Source organism: Egretta garzetta, unplaced genomic scaffold (genome assembly GCF_000687185.1).
Source record: "Egretta garzetta isolate BGI_Z169 unplaced genomic scaffold, ASM68718v1 scaffold168, whole genome shotgun sequence".
In the NCBI taxonomy this organism is placed as follows: Eukaryota; Metazoa; Chordata; class Aves; order Pelecaniformes; family Ardeidae; genus Egretta; species Egretta garzetta.
In genome coordinates this window covers 533030-544802 of record NW_009260675.1, presented here as the reverse complement: position 1 = coordinate 544802, position 11773 = coordinate 533030, and positions in this window count along the sequence as shown.

The window sequence follows — 11773 nt, the reverse complement described above, 5'->3', positions numbered from 1 at the left end:
TTTTCTAGTGATCTTTCTGCACCTGCAACATCATGCAGGATTAATAAAATTCCATTTGTGTTCCTAGAATATTATTATAGAACTCTCTCTTTTTATTGGCTCTTATAGATGCATTTTTAACCTGCATTTGGTCTCTGCCTATCACATAAGAATCATGACAACTTCATCAGATTTTCTAGCATAAAGTATCAATTCTGATGGCATCCTATATATCACATTAGCACAAAGAATAATTTTTTTCCAGGGACTGTAGTGCCTACTAGATGCCAGGAGACTGTTCTGTCTTCTTAGTGTTTCCTTCCATCAGAGATTTACTTTCAGTAAGTGATTCTATAAATCTGGCCAAGTTTTTTAAAGTTTTGTTGAGCTTGTGTTCCTGGCTCTGTAATGCTTCTCAGGGCTGTGATCTCAAACTAAAAGCATCCTAGAAAGTCACTCAATTCCTCTTTCATTCAGATGATGTTGCAAATGCAAAAGATGACTTTTCTTGGGCAGATTTAGGGAAGTCAAGCCATTTTGAGATATCTGATGGCCCCTGCTTCTCCTTCCCCTCCCATTTCAGTTTACCACTGTAGATTGCAACAGACTAAGACTTTCTCCACCTGTTGAATGGAAGCTAAGAAATAATGTAGCATGGTATTTGACATAGTCTGCAGCTGCTACAACTGGCGTCCCCTACCCCGCCTTTGTCAGGTTGGTGCTGAATCCTGCCCTGAAACATCATAAAAAAAGTAATCTGAGTGTGATTTACATCGGATTATGATATTGTTGATACCTGCCTATCAGAAACAATACATCTCCAGAATTTTAAATGCCATATATAAGTGAGAATAGTGCTATTAAGCTGCTTTACAGCTATTTGCCCCTTACCATTAAACCCACACTAAGTAACTGAAGTCTGCAGGGACACAGCTCCCTGTTTGCAATGAAGTGCTGTGCAATTCCAGGCTGGTTTGATTTTAAGATATAAATGCCAAGGACACAAAAACTCAAGCATGATTAAGCAGTTGCCTCATATGTGCCTGCATCAGATGTATGAACAATACACTGAGATCTGAGGGGAAGCCTTGCCAAATTTTCTAGCTTCTAATAAAAAAGCCTTGGCAGCCTATCAGTATAGGAAGAATAACATGCAAGCTTATTGAAAAAGGAAGGGCTATTTCCTCAGAAAGCACTTTTTTTACCTTAGTCATGGAGGAAAGTTCATTGTCTTCACCTTTTCCTGGCAAACTTAGCAGGCTACATAAGAAAAAGACGACATGTTAGGTTTTGTCAGTAGTGGCTTGAACACCTGGAAACTGTATATAGTGCAGGATGTTATGCAGAACCATATCACTGTATCACAAAAGGAGGAAAATTGCTGGGCAAAAAGGAAACACGGTTATTGCTTTTCCCAGTGAAACTAATACTTAAGTAAAAGCAGCAACAAGTAGTATCTATTTCAAGTAATAATGATTGTGTATTTGGAATAAGAGCATCTCTAGAAGTGCAATAAAAGTAAGGTGGTCTCATGCTATCTGCTGTTTCTCATTCTCTGCCCACTGATTAATATACAGTAAAAATTCAGGCTTCTAAACTAGGCTTTCTAATGCATTTGTATAACATTATTGGCATATACAGCATTATTCAGTAAAGTTCTTTTTACAGTGTTTTGTTTGTGACGAACATAAGAATAAACCAACTCAATACTCATATTTCTAGCAGTTTCAAATTTCATGCAGTAAAAATGCCCAACCATGCTTTCACTGTAAAATAAAATGTTTCTTAAAAAAATCCCATCAGAGTACTTCACTGACTCTCACTGAAGTCCAATTACCTGTTTACATTTTGTATAAACACAGCTAAATATGTCCTGCTGATACCAGCAGATGTACAGCTATGAGATAAAATTTTGTTTGTTTGCTTTTTAAAATGTTCTGAGTGTAACATAGTATTCCCACAGCCTTCTTTTGCTCTCTGAGAATGAGACTGAATAGAAAGTACTATGACTTAACAAATGCTTTTATTATCCAGGGTTTCGGTGCCATTAAGGGCTTGTCTACAAACTACGGAGCTGTAATGGGGCCATCCAAATTCTCTTTACGCTCACTAGCTTGGGCACTGGCAGCACTCTGGTCATAAGACAGCATATGTTGCTTCTTGACTAAAATTAGCTTATATGCCCCATAACTCTAACACTTAAGGGATATGTAGTATAATGTAGCAATACAGTTTCAGCTACCACTGTATTTCAATTCTTTTTTAGCAGCAAGTTCTTCTTTGTGAATAATGTAATGCATATATATATGCATTGCATCATCCTGCACATATGCTATATATACATATATGTAATGCATCAGCCATGGGGTTATGCATTATTAGAAAGGTGCCATAATTTTGTATCACCATGTGTGTGTATATATACAGTGACTAGTAATAAAGGGCCTCACTGTAATCAAAATGTTAAACAGAAAAAAGGAATTTGTGTGCATGTGGCTGTGTACACATTTATAAATAATTAGGTCAGGTATTAATTGATAAAATAAAGAGCTATCAAGTACCCATCCCTTCTCTGTTCCATCTCCTCCCTTCCCCTCATTCCTCTCCTCTCTGGCTAGCAGTTACCTAAGCCTTGGTCAAATTTTTTCATAAGGCTTTGTTTCTCTCTCTACCGTCACTGCCCTTCACCCAAACTTCCAGTGCAGCAGAAATCCAAGAAGCCATTCAGATTGATAATGTGTGCTGAACATTAGGAGCAAATTCATTTCAGTTACACCCATGCCAGCTCACTGACGTCAATGGGGCTTACACAGTAGCAGGCAAAGATGAGAAGGGAGCCTAAGGGCTAAGTATTTCAGGGAAGGAATCCCTGACTCATGACCTTACAGCACGGAAGCCTTCATAAATCACTTCTCCGACTACTGGATTCTTCCCTTAATATCTTGCCTTTGATGAGTAGCCTGAGTCACCTCCCCTTTCCAAAGCAGGGGAGGGCACAGCAGGGAAAAGTGGAACAAATTGACATTTCCCATATTCCCTTTTTCTAAGCAATATGGAAAACTAAGGCAGAAATTTAAAATTCTACCGCATGTGTGATTGCTCTTTGCTCATGTACTTCTCTGAATAGAGGAGGCAAAGTGGTCGCTAATTGATAGAATTAAATTTCAACATCAGTATGAAAACATGAAAAAATCCTCCCACATCCAGTTATAAATCAATACCCATTATACAATTTGTTCTGCCAGGATGATTAGTTCTAGAAATGTCATACATGCACATAGACTTTCCGGCTCAGATGCATCAGGGCAGGCCTGTGTGATTCAGGACTTCACATGGCTTCAAATCACAATTGTATCCCTGTGTACAGGAAAATTCAGCTACATTAATTTCTCTGCAGTAACAGTGAAGATCATCTGTAACGGTGGCCTAGTATGAAGCAGTAAACTACCAGTAAACAGTTGTTTTAGGAAGCAAAAGAAAGAGGCATAATCAAGAAGTAAGGTAGTTCTTATTCTCTCCTTTCACCTGAGGACGTTAAAGCGTTAGTCATAAAGGATACAAGTCAAGCACTTGTCACATTTCTGCCCTTCCCTTCCAGCACCGGCCAGCTTTGCAGAGGCAGTAGAATCCAAATGGGGCAAAGGAACAGTAGCCTTGACTGTCTTAAAATCCGTCAACACTGAACGACTGCTGCAGGACTGCCCTAGTATATGTGTCTATTTATAGAGCACCAAATACCGTTGGTGGCACTTAATCATAGTATTTAGCTTACTACCAGATACATCCCTCTTAAATGGTTTTCTGTTAGTATTATCTACCTCCACTATTAGCTCACTACTATTAAGCATCAGTTCCCCTGGAATAATTCCTAGCTAAAGATATTTTATTCTGTCCCACATTTCTGGACATTGGAAGGTCAAATCCCTGCTTTCAGCAGCCTCTGCCTGGGACCAGCAGAGCCCCCCAGCCGCTGGCGGGGTGGTAACTGTCTGATTTCTCTTGTCAGGACAGCTTATTCCGGCAAACAGACGTCCCAGGTTAGAATCAGTGTAAACACAAAGTCAGGAATAGCTTTGGTTGGCCTAACCAGCCCATAAGCCCAGTTACACAGAAACATGAGCTTCCTCAGAACAAGTCACCTTAGTCTGCACAGACTTAAAATCTCAGGCAAAACGGGCACTTTGCAAACCACAGCCTCTTGCTAAAATCTGTCCCTCACCAGGCTTTTTGCACTGTCTAGGTGTTGTCAACTGGCTCTCCTTCCTACTCAGCCATACGTCAGGTGGGTTTTCTGCTTTCAGAACTGACAATTTTGGGAAGTATCATGACAAGGCATGGATGTTGTCATGACAGTTTATTAATCCTTTTCTAATTAGCATGAAATACATGAAATAAAGTAAGACACAGAAAACCCCAAACTTCCAGTACAGCAAAAGCACACATACTGCGTGGGAGCAAGCTACTTTCATAGTCATACATAGTCATGCCTCTACACTCTCAGCAAGCTACAGAAATTTCCTCTCCCTTCTAAAATTTGTGAAGAGACCAGACGATCTCTGTCGCTTTCTAGATTTGCCATTTAATGCTTGTGTCCATAGGGAATACCAGCCTCTTCCAGCCTGGCTCCCCTTCCTGCTCCCTTCCACAGGATTTAAATGAGTGGAATGTTATAGCAGAATGTGGAATTCAAACTTCTGTAATGATATATAATATAGAGATATTTTACAAGTCAACAGGCTATACCCTGGAAAGATAAGACAATGAAAATGCTAATATAATTTTTATTTTTGGCTTTTTATGCAACTGCAATTTTTATTTTTATAAGCCCTTTTGTAATGATGTAAAGGCGTGTGTCAGTGCATCTCTGTCAGGAGGAAACCTTCTCTCGAGAAGTATTGTCTACGTAAACCATTTCTAGTAATATACAAATGACAAGTTGGAGCAAACTTACAATAACAACTTTACTGCAATTACAGGCAAACTCTTGCAGGAAAAAAACCTCCAATGGCTTTCTCCATCACACATTTCACAGCAAGTGACATGATGGAATTGAATGTTGTCACGGTTGAAAGCTTCAGGGATCTCGTACACTTCACTGAGCCTGTCTACACAATGCTAAGTCTCACCATGTTCCCTCACAGCAAGATTCCTAGTCCACGCAATGCTCACCATGCCAAGCCTCTGCAGCGCTCAAGAAGATGAGCCAGACATAGCTGCAGTAAGGGAAAACATAGCAGCATCTTAAAGAACCACTTCTCAATTGAATAAGCTATGGCCATAGCAGCAGGTTTTAATACTTGCTGCACGGATGTGGAAAAGCCATGTATAGATCATTAATATTGAAAATATTGCCAAAAATTATTTTGAAAACATTTATTGGAATACTGGTATCTTTGGTAATCTGAGAGAAAATGCTGATGCCTTTCGGAGAAGGGAAATGAAAAAGATGCGATCTGTGCCACTGTCATCTAGGATTTACCTACAGAAAAGAAAAGAATATGGGCCATATGTGTCCTACTTCCATCCCTACTGCCAGTGGGGGGTCATCAGGAGGTCTGGAGGGGTGAAGAAAGGACGACCTCCCGGACACCCTCCTCCCAACACCACTCCACCTCTGCTGTGTCCACTCTCAGCACGTGAGAATGCAGCATCCAAGAATAACCAGTAGGGAGGGGAAGAGCAGAACCACACAAAGGTACGTGGGCCGTTCTCTGTGGAACGAGTCAGATTGCCTTAGACTGCAGTGCTGTGTCCCTTTCTTAGGCATTTGACCTCCAGCTGGTTGTAACTTTCAAACTGGAAAATCTGATGACTGTAATCACTGCATCATTTTTATCTAAACAGAAGGTTCATTTTTTTAGTGTTTAATATTTCTGGTACTTTATGTATTGATTTGTAACTACTCATGCTTCCTAAATAAACAGTTATAAAACAAATTGAACACAGTCAGGAGAAAAAGCAGATATTCTTGAGAAACCTGAACCACAGCTTTTTTGAAGGCCAGAATGCTGATACTGCTATATTTAGTGCCTTATTTGGTGGGAAAGAACAAACCACTAAAAGATTTCTTCCAGCTTCGATTGAATGCTACATCAGAACAAAAGTAATTTTACAGATGACATTAAAGTAGCCAGAAAGTGATATCCTTTTTATTTACTCTCCTTTTGGAGGATCATCTACTTGTTTTTATTGCTAGAAAATATTGCCAAAAAGTACTTCCTAACCTGGAAGTATGTTATAATGAATACTAGTTGTACTAACTAATCCATCTGGTTATTATCATGCAATATGATAGGAATTTTCATGTGCTTTTTTAAAAAGTAATCTCTTTTTTCTTGATATTTGGGGGAAAAAAAAAGCAGCCCCAGGATGTGCAGTTTATTTGGAATTTTGATGGTTTTACAGTGTAGAACTATTATAGAGGTAGGCAGGCTGATCAGCACAATGAAAAAGGTGAAACAAATGTATGTTAAAGGTGGGAACCGGACCTGTGAAGTGCTACCAAAAATAAAATGAAATAGCAAAATAATGTTCTGTCCCTTTAAGATACCAAAAATAGACCAGAATACTCTCCTCATCTAGATCCTGAAACTGCACTCAGCTCTACAGTCACAGGAGTCTGACTGTGGGGAGTTCATTGCTGGATCGAGGCACTGAAGTGTAAAATAGAGACATAAGGCAAGACTAACATTAATGCAAATCCAAAGCGAAGAGAACTCAAAGTTCACACAGCAGCAAGGACAAAGTATTACTCACAATACCTATAGATTCCAGGATTTTCCTTTCTTCTGTTTACTCGCTGCTCGTTTGTATCTTTTTTTCCTCTTTGATTACGCATGGCTGCCACTAATGAGGTTTGTCACTATTCCAACAACAAGTATTTCTGAAGGTACTTATGTGTGTTGTTTGAATGGGAAAGCAGGTGAGCGAACAAGGAAGTAAACGCAAGATCCCATTAGTAACCATAGCAGCCAACAGCATTTCATCCCAGGAGAAGGCTTCTCTGGCGGAGACCGGGTTTCCTTTTAATGAGTTTAATACAGTTTCACAGCGATGGGGCAAGTCTTCCAAATGGTCCACGTGACGGGACCTTCTACTGTTTTGTGTCACTAGCAAGACCTTCCTGAATGCTGTGCCTTTCCTGATTAAAAGGATTACTTTGCAGCAGCCAGGCACCGAATCTCTCGCAAACATGTATTTGCTAATGACCGAGATTTCCCTGTGATTCATTAACTTACACATACACAGGTAACGCAGATGAACAAATCTTGGTTGTAATTGCAGAGAACTGCCTGAGCTGGCAGAAGATTGCAGCCAAATTATTTTAACTGACGTGCATTTGCTTGATTGTGTCGCATACTTAGAAGCCAAACTCTGTTCTTTCAGAGGATTTTGTTAAGAAACTGTGTAACAAAGGTCACCTTTGTTAGCAAGGATGTGGGAATTACATTTTGCCATAATGACAGTGCATTTAGCTTTTGATTATCACAGAAGTTATGCGTTATTGCCAGAGATTAGAAACAGAGAGGTCAAAGAGTCAGACATACGTCTCATTTACACATGTGCTTTCTGGAAAAAAATAGGTCTAGACAAAGGATGTCAAGCAAGAGTGAAGTGACCTTCAATCTCCAATGTTTAATCCTCTGTCCTTTGGGCCACTCGACTCCTGAATAAAATCATCATCACAGTGGTTTGATGCTGGCCAGTGTACTTGCTTTGGCTTCACACTTTGGCTTCACCTTCAATTTGCTAACTGTCCTGGGCAGGTAAGTCCTCAGAGTACCACAATAACCATTAATTACATTCCTCTTCAAATGAAGTACATCTATCACAAACACCAGGCAGTGAAATGTTTTTAACATAAAACAAAGACTTCAAAATTAGTCTTGGTATCTTGTTTCACAAACAGTATTCAGAAGGATCTGAGAAAATGCTATTTGCAATAGATCAAAGCACAAACATCTGTTCCACTGAGGGAATAATTTCCCTTTTTAATACATATTAACTAGGTTAAATACATGGTGTAGAACCAAGAAAGAGAATAAGTTGTTCTTTCAGCTAGCTTTTCAGAAATATAATAGAGGAGAGACACAATTATGAAGTGATACATTTGTAGGGGAAAAGCCAGGAACACTGCAGGGTAAGCGATCACTCAAAGCATACACCAGTTTCTCAAGCAGATGAGCTGCATACAATTAATGGCTTTTCAATATCTGTCGTCTCCCTCTCCTCGCACTGTTCTCACACATAGTCAAGTCAACTCATACCACTTACAGTTTTTTCAAGAAGTATTTAGTCACTTTGGCCAGAACTACTAGAGGTGCATAGTCACTAACATAATAGGAAGCGGGAATCTAAACAGAAGTTAAACAACCTAAAATCTAGAACTCCGGTGCCTCTGATGTCTACCATATCATCAATGTATACTGTATCACCAGTGTGCCTGTGATAACTGTGGAACTTTACTGGGGCCTACTTTAAATCCCACCTTCTGAAGCTGAGATGGACTAAACCACAGAGTGTCACTGCCTCAGGAAAAGAATTCAGTGTGCAGTGAGCTGCTGCCCTTGGACCAGTCTTTCAACATTTTCACTGCAATTATGAAACAGGGTAACTCAATAAGGATTGCAAAGTAGCAGAAAATACAGCTGCACATAAGAGTAAATCTTTTCCACGCTAACATACTCACCTTGATGCCTAATGATATTTTATACAATGAGCGGGTTGTTTCAAGCAGAGCTGTACTGATACAGTAAGTAAATCAGAAGGGATGGGAGATTCTTTGGTAAGTAGTAAGATCTCGAGCATTTGGTAATACAGCTGGGCAGGTAGGAGCAGGTAGACAGGCCAGTAGTGGATCAGGAGGAATCATTCAGTAAGAATCATTCCGTAAGAATAGGAAGGAGGAATGGGAGAGCAATAGAACAGGAGGTCTAATCTGCAGTCAGAAAAACAGCAAGACATTTAGAAAAGACAGCTAGGTCATGAAAGGTAGAGACAGCATACAGGCAATTTTAGGAATTTATTTTTAAAACGAGAAACAAGGAGTGAAATAAATGTGATGGCATATTCAGAGACAAAGATGATTAGTTTAATAAATTGCTTAAAAGTGAAACATTGCATAATAGGCAGAACAGATCCATGACAGATATGATCAAGGTTCCTCTTTTGGCTCCAGTGTTAAGTCACAATGTGACCTTTAGCAAGTCACTTCAGGATAGATCCAATAAAGGACTCAGGCACCTTAAGCCTGACTTAGGCAGATTTGAGCTACCTAAGTCCAAAAGTATGACCTAAACACCCTGCTCAGTTGCTTATGAACCCCGGAGGAGCTTGTCACTCCAAAAACACATATGTACCTGCTGTTCAGTTCTCTCTGCACAAACAGTACTCAGTTGGCAAGGGCGCGCTGTGTTAACTTTCAGTGGCTCTTTTCTGGGCCGCACATTTAGGCTTCCTTTTTCTGGAAATACGGGCATAAAGGACAACTAACGCAGGCTGGGATTTCACCTCAGTATGTCCCCAGGATCCAGCTGTGCTCCTTTTCTCTCTTCTTCTTGGCAGCACAGTGCCACAGGTTCAACGGGAAGGGCAGAAAGATGCTGCTCAGCTTAGCTCGAGCAGCAGCCCGGAAATGGCAAATGCCAGCCTGAGCGTGTGTGTCCCTTCCCCCTGCCCTTGACTGAGAGAGTCAGCGACAACAGGAGCTGTGGCCCCCTTTTCACCTCAGAGAATATGTCCAACCTGTGCATCCCCGGGGGACCGACACACACCAGCGGGCTCCAGGCTCTGGATCCGAGGAAACTGTTTCTTGCAGCCCCGTCTTGGTTACCTAAGCTGAGGAGACAGCAAGGAACTCAGTCAGAAATACCCCTGTGATGATCGTGCTCAGCACTGAGCTGCCGTTAACCATTACCGGCTCACCAGGTGAAAACTTCCTTCCCTTCAGAAACGCTCTGTGCGGCGCACTGAGCAGCGCAGGCGCCTCACACAGGTTCTCTCATGGAGAAAGTGTACAGATATTGCAGGTTTTAACCTGTAGGAGTAATTACCTGCTTCTATGAAGAAATGACACCTAATTATGTGGAAAATAAATTGCAGTATTTGGATGAGAGGAACTACCGAAAGTATTAAAAGAAAGAAAACTTTCAAAAGCAATTTTCTGCATAATTTGAAAATTTGCTTTCATTCAAAATCTGAGTAAGAAGCGATGTCGTTAAAGACCTGGGATTCATTAAATGGCACGGTTTGACTAAAAGTGGAATAAGTTGTAAAACTATAACACAACATGAATATTCCATAGGTTCTTTGAAAATGGAATGGCTAGACAGAGAAGCATCCTAAAAAACAACTAAAACAATTTCCTGTTTCAGCTTTGCAGCCTGTGTATTTTGACATTATCACTTTGTGCTCATGAACTAGGTTCCTCTGGTTTTTGTAATAAACTAGTTCCTTAAAGAGTGATATGTACACAGAATATTATTTTAATATGGAATTGTTTGTTTAAGAAAACAGGTAAGAAAGCAAGTTTTGTATTAACTCATGCAGTATTGTTAATTTTGAGGAAGAATCCTGTCGTTTCGTAGCTCTTTTAATCCATTTTCCCTTTCAGGTTCAGTGATAATTTCTTGAAAGTGAAATGTAAGTACAAAACCCTGTTACACAAGTGTTACATCTGTAAATAGGAGCACGAAAATGGGAAGTGCTGCAAAATGACTATAAATTATTAGCAGTAACTGAAATGAAGAAAATTGGGTTTTAGAGCAACATCACTTTAGAGTTTGAATAGCAACATTAGCTTGACCACACCGCACTTACCGCACCTTAAATTATACATTTTGCAACCTAACCAGTAATAAAAAAATGCTGAACACATGTAATGCATCTAAATTAAAGGTGACCTGTAAAGAATCAGTCACATGCCCTTTCCCTTGTGATGATCTCAAATAGTGTAATCTCTATTTTTGCCGCATAGGTTAGTTGTATTAGAAATTGAGGTACTCTTTAGCTTAGGTTTTACGGTATCCAGAGAACTACTGAACTGTGACAACACAAAACTCAAAAGGAGCAAGAATTGCCTATTTTTGGCCATGAGCTAGGTGGTAAAGGGCAGCTTACGCGATCGCTGCTCAAGAAGGGAATGGCTTTTCCTAAGTATAAAACGCTTTTGATTTTGTTTGCTTTTGTTAAAATTAACTTTTTTAGTAAAATATTGAATTTTATGAAATTAATAAGTTCCAATTAATTTTGGAGAAAGTATTTAGCTTGAAGTCTTAGCTTTATATTAAGTTGTGCAGGGTAATACACAAATTACCCAAGACTACCCTACAAGATTCTTGCAAACTTGAGCGAGCCCGTTGGTTTGAAGGGCGTGAAAACACAAGGGTTGGGGGAAAAAACAAAAAGGCTTTAAAGGTGCTCTTTCAGGTATCTTAAACGGAATAAAGATACGCTCCTACTTCTCTTTGTGCCCATTTTTGCCGGCTTCTGCTTATCCCTTCACCTACGACAAGTCACTTCTGCCGTTCGCGGGCTTACTAGGGCTGTGAGGTTTGGGCTTCAGTCACTGAAGAAGCGGTTTACTTCATCGCGTTTCGCTGCGCTTTAACAAGGAGGGGGAAGTTTCCACCTCGGACGCCAGGACGCGAAGGAACACGCGCCCAGCCGTGCGAAGGCGGTTTCGCCAACGTTGTACACGTTGACCTGCCGCGTGGTATCGGTAACGGGTGTTTCAACGTGCCTGCGTTCTGACGAGAGGCACCTCGTAGGCCGGGGCAGAGCGGGCCGCCGGGGC